This window comes from Pelodiscus sinensis, chromosome 14, assembly GCF_049634645.1.
Source record: "Pelodiscus sinensis isolate JC-2024 chromosome 14, ASM4963464v1, whole genome shotgun sequence".
NCBI lineage: Eukaryota > Metazoa > Chordata > Testudines > Trionychidae > Pelodiscus > Pelodiscus sinensis.
The window spans coordinates 41,864,102-41,868,915 of record NC_134724.1 but is presented as its reverse complement, the minus strand read 5'-3'; the positions used below and the strand labels follow the sequence as shown (position 1 = coordinate 41,868,915).

Sequence of the window (4,814 nt, the reverse complement as noted above, 5' to 3'; positions counted from 1 at the left end):
GATTGTGCTGCTCCTCCGCAATTATTGTCTCTGCGCTGTTCCTGATTCTCTAATGTGCTTGTTCTTCTCAAATACCTGCTGAATAATGACCATCAACAATTGTTGCTCTGTAGCTCATTTCAGAGCACTTTATTCTGATTGGTCAATGAGTCCCAAGGGGCTGGTTAGGGGCAGGACATCAGCTTTGCATGGGAGGGGGTGAATGTGGAAGTGACATCACAAAGGCCTGTTGTAGGACTTCAGTCTATTGGGTAAAAGTAGTGGGGTGGTGGTGACCTCACAAAGAGACCCTAACATCAGCCAGGCTGGACAGAGGTGAAAGGCAGGGACTACTTCAGAGACTCCCCTTTATGGCTTTGTGGAAGGCCATCCCAAAGAGGTGGGGCTGAAATTGCTCTGTTACTGATCCCTTCTGGTGGTGACTGGGGCTATATTTTGGGACATCTGCTGAGACTTCTCAGCCTCCCACTTCTCAGTCTCAATGATGATTGGCTGAGCAGGGAGTTATTGACAGACAAAAAGTTGACCCAATTTCCCAACTGTCATCTATGGCTGTCCTTTCTTTGCAGGCTGTACTGAGGACCTTGTCTGACCACAGGCAGACCATGCTGGGGAACCTGTTGAAAGTCCCAAAACTCAGACAGGCTCTAATACATTTTGTAGGTGAGTATGGTCAGGAGGGGGAAGGAGCCATTTTACCTCAGTGCGGGGGAGAACTGTAAAGGGGATACTTGAAATCCACTTTTCCTTCTATTCTCCTAGCTTTCACCCCAGTGGGCCATCCTTGTCAGGATAGCCAGGACAGTGCTGTGTTGGACCCTTCCTCCCTCAGGGGCAGAAGAAAGAGTTGGAACTTCAAGTGAGGAGCCTGGCTGGCTTTAGGAGTGAGAGCCTCAACCCCCCGCCCCAAAACCTCCTGCCCAACTTCCCCCACACCCACCATGCTGTGTCTAGACGGCATCCCTTTTCCGTAAAAGGGATGCAAACTAGACACATTTGCAACGGGGATTTAAATCCCCCTGCTTCATTTGCATAAACATGGCTGCCGTTTTCCAGCTTGGAGCTTTGCCGGAAAAAAGCGCCAGTCTAGACGCGGATCTTTCAGAAAAAATAGAGCCTTTTCCGAAAGATCCCTTATTCCTCTTAAAATAAGCAATAAGGGATCTTTCGGAAAAGGCTTTATTTTCCGAAAGATCCGCATCTAGACTGGCGCTTTTTTCCGGCAAAGCTCCAAGCCGGAAAAAAATGGCAGCCATGTTTATGCAAATGAAGCGGGGGGATTTAAATCCCCGTTGCAAATGTGTCTAATTTGCATCCCTTTTACGGAAGAGGGATGCAGTCTAGACACAGCCCATGAGAGCCAGAAAAGTCGGACTCCTTCCTAGCAAACAAAAGAGGCATGAACGGAGTTACCTCTTCTCTCTGACTGGCATGGAGATATGGAGGGGATTATCTCACAGTCACCTCATTCCTCTGACCAAGGGTTTTTGGGCGACAGGGGGTCTGTTTCCATCCTGATGAGCTGTTATGAATCAGGAGTTCAGAAAGGACAGAACCAGCCCAGACACTGAATATTGTCCCAGTCTAGAGAGAGACAGACAAATTTTGACAATCCCCTTCTCGAGCTCCATGATCAATGAATCAGATATTCCACCCTTGAGCAGTGTCTCAGCCCCCGGGATGAGGATGGGCTCATTTGGTCTATTGAGCCTGACCTTCCTCCTTCCCCCACAGGAGCCCTGACCTTCCTCCTTCCCCCACTTCTGCATCAGGTCCAGAGTGTCCCAGCAGAGAGCCAAGGCTATAAGGAGCAGCAAAGCCCTATTCTGATTTGCCCTTCCTCTCCCTGAATGTGATGTAAGTGCTGCTTCTGAGTCACCACCCCCACCCTAAATTTGACATAAGAGACCTCTGAGCTAGGCTTTCTGATGCCAGATGTAAGCAAGCTGGCTCTGATGAGCTGTAATGCCTGCAGCTGTAGTGGCTGTGGGTTGGGAGTGTGGCCTCTGGGAAGGCAGAGTCAGAGCAGGGAATGAGAGACTGGAGTCAAGTTCATCTTCTGGTTCAGTGGTGATCCCAGGACATTAAGAGGACCATGTTCCAACTTCTGCCTAAGCCGGGATCACGGCTATCCTTGGGTCCTTTCTTGTCTTCCGGGAGAAACTGTGGGTTTAAGTCCTCATGGAGGGTTCTGTTCACATCCCTTTGCTTCAGGATCCCTCAGGGGCATAAGGAGCTGAGGGTCTACATTTTGGGGACTCTGAGGGGGTGGAGAGTCAGCTGGAGGCATAAATTATTGGAGCAAGAGGGAATATTTCCAGGGAGTGTGTGGAACTATTCTAACTTGCAGCTTTGGATTTTGGTTTCTGATATGGCTCAGGGTCATCTTCAGATTCCTTAGGGGACTGTCCTCAACCACATCCATCAAGTAGATGTAGAGTAATGTACTCCTCTTCTTCCAGGTCTCCCAGGGCTTCTCTGGGACTTTCTCCAAAGCACTGGTTGCCTCCTCCTCCTGCATCTCAAAAGATATCCCACCATATGAGGAGGCCAACAGGTCACAAGTCATTTCAGGCTTAGTACTAACATCCCTTGATAGCACTCGGTCAAGTGACAGCACTAGATCCCCTCCTGGAGCGATTAGTAGAGTCATTCACCCTCCAGAACGGCATCCTGCGGTGCTCCCAGCACTGGAATGGTGTCAGGTGAGTGCCTGCCTCTTCCACCTTCCATGTGCCTGCCTCTTCCACCTTCCATGCAATCTCCTGGTAGGGGATATTTCCCTGCTGGTACGTGCGAAGTCATGGACGATAGTGTACACTGCCAGGAGGCAGTTCTTGGAATGTGATCCATGTTTGCTGATGCTCATCAATACAATTCAAGAAAGAACTTATCTTCAGAGCTCAATGCAGGTCTGATACCACTGGCAATGGTGTGTATATGTGAAAGACTTTATAACTTGGATAGGGGTCAGACAGTAGAGGGTTCAACGCATTATGGGGATGGCCCTGGAGAACTATTGATACATGTAACCCAATACACATCCCTTGTTCCATTCCACATTGCACTATAAAAGATGTGGGGGTCATGTACATACTCATACCCCTCATGCATGCTAGCTTTCCCACACTACACTGTCCTTCAGGGCTACAGAAATGGACAATAGCAATATTATAGGACTACACCACACATACAACTGTGCACAGCAGGCCTAGGCAAAATATAGCTCACAGGCCAGATCCAGCCCACCAAGCCACTGGATCCATCCCACAGGTGCAGTGGGGAGCCCCAGGCAGGCTCCCTTGCTTGCCTCACTCACACCACTCAGAAAAGCAGCTGCTGGGCTGTTTCTCTTTCAAAACTGAGCCCGGAGGGGAGGGAGAAAAGGCTTCAGGCACTGCCTTTGACCCTAGCACAGTCCCATTAGCCAGTTTCTAGCCAGAAACTGGCCAGTGGAAGCTGCCTGTTTGAACAACAGGCAGCCACGAAGCACCATGCCCCCTCGCCTCCATCTTGGAGTTATTCACGCATGCACATGACCCTGAAGCCTGTGTGGGGGTGAGGCAGGCAGGGAGGCTGCTTCAGAAATGTGCTGGGTTTCTGACTCGGAGTCACCCAGATAAATCTTCTGGCCCCTCCATCAAAAATTGTCCACCCATGATCAATGTCTATACTTGTGTACAGTCACAAGTACAGACATAACTTGAGTGTGTCACAGACTGAAAGCCAAGATGTGTAGTGACCCTGATAGGAAGCAGAGACAGACAAAATTTCTCAAGTACACAGCTCATCAGAGTAGCAGGTGAGGGGATTTGAGTGAGGACATTGTCTGCTTCTATTTGTTTCCGCTGTGTTCAGACAAACAGGACTTTATGTACATCTTTAATATAAACAAGTTGATATTGAGAATAGTCCTGGCCCACAACTGAGTTTATCCTAATGGAAATTTTGCATCAAGGGCCTGACTTCAGGCCAACTGCTGCACGCAAAATGAGCTTAGGTTTAATCCTGACTGTCAACCAAAGGTTTGGGCACCAAAGTCTTTATTCACAGGACCAGTCTTACTGACTCCAGTGAGTAAAGATTGCTCGTGAGTGAATAAAGACTTCAAGATCATGTTCTGAGCGATGTGACAAAACTTAAAAACACCCATTCTGCTGGGAAAATATGATGTTTTTCATCTATTTGACAAAATTCATACCATCCTTCAGAAGACCACCTGCCAGCTTATTCTTATCTTTGGCATACTGCTTCTAATTTATAAATTATGTCTAAAAAAAAAAAAAAAGACTCAACCGTCAGTTCTGCCAGTCATATTATGTCTTTGTTTTTTAATTACCACCATCAAAGAGAAGAGACTTTAATACCAAGTAAAATGTGCACAATTTTCCACCACAAAGAAATTCATCAATGTACAGCACAACATGTAATTAATAGTTTCACTTAATAAGTCAAGCTAAGCTCATAGTAGTTGTTTGCCAATACATATACAGAATGTATTTTACCCATTGTTTTTGTTTGTTACTCATCTGGGTGAATCTGCAAATACAGATCAAAGAGATGGGGTGGTGTGACCAGAAACAACTGGATACTCTAGACTGTTTCTATTATGAATGTTCACATCACAGGAGAGTTACAGGGAAAGACTGAAAAAACAAAAACCTCCACTGGCCCAGAGTGCTCAGCATTTATTGCATAGCTGACAGTCTCATTTTCTCTTAATTCAGAACAATGAATTTGTGTTCAGAACTCATGCTTGTTCCTCAGGTACTGATTATAGCTCCTCTGACCCCTGATTTTCAAATTGCTTTTCA

General features: G+C 47.0%; 1 long non-coding RNA gene across 1 annotated transcript; it reads left to right on the top strand.

Moving 5' to 3' along the window:
* The first annotated feature begins 307 nt into the window (after window positions 1-307).
* On the top strand, window positions 308-4,596 carry LOC112543683 (uncharacterized). Its single transcript, XR_003086896.2, has 5 exons — window positions 308-379; window positions 570-663; window positions 763-859; window positions 1,735-1,857; window positions 2,463-4,596. It is a non-coding gene; the product is annotated as an uncharacterized LOC112543683 (long non-coding RNA).
* Window positions 4,597-4,814: the final 218 nt, after the last annotated feature.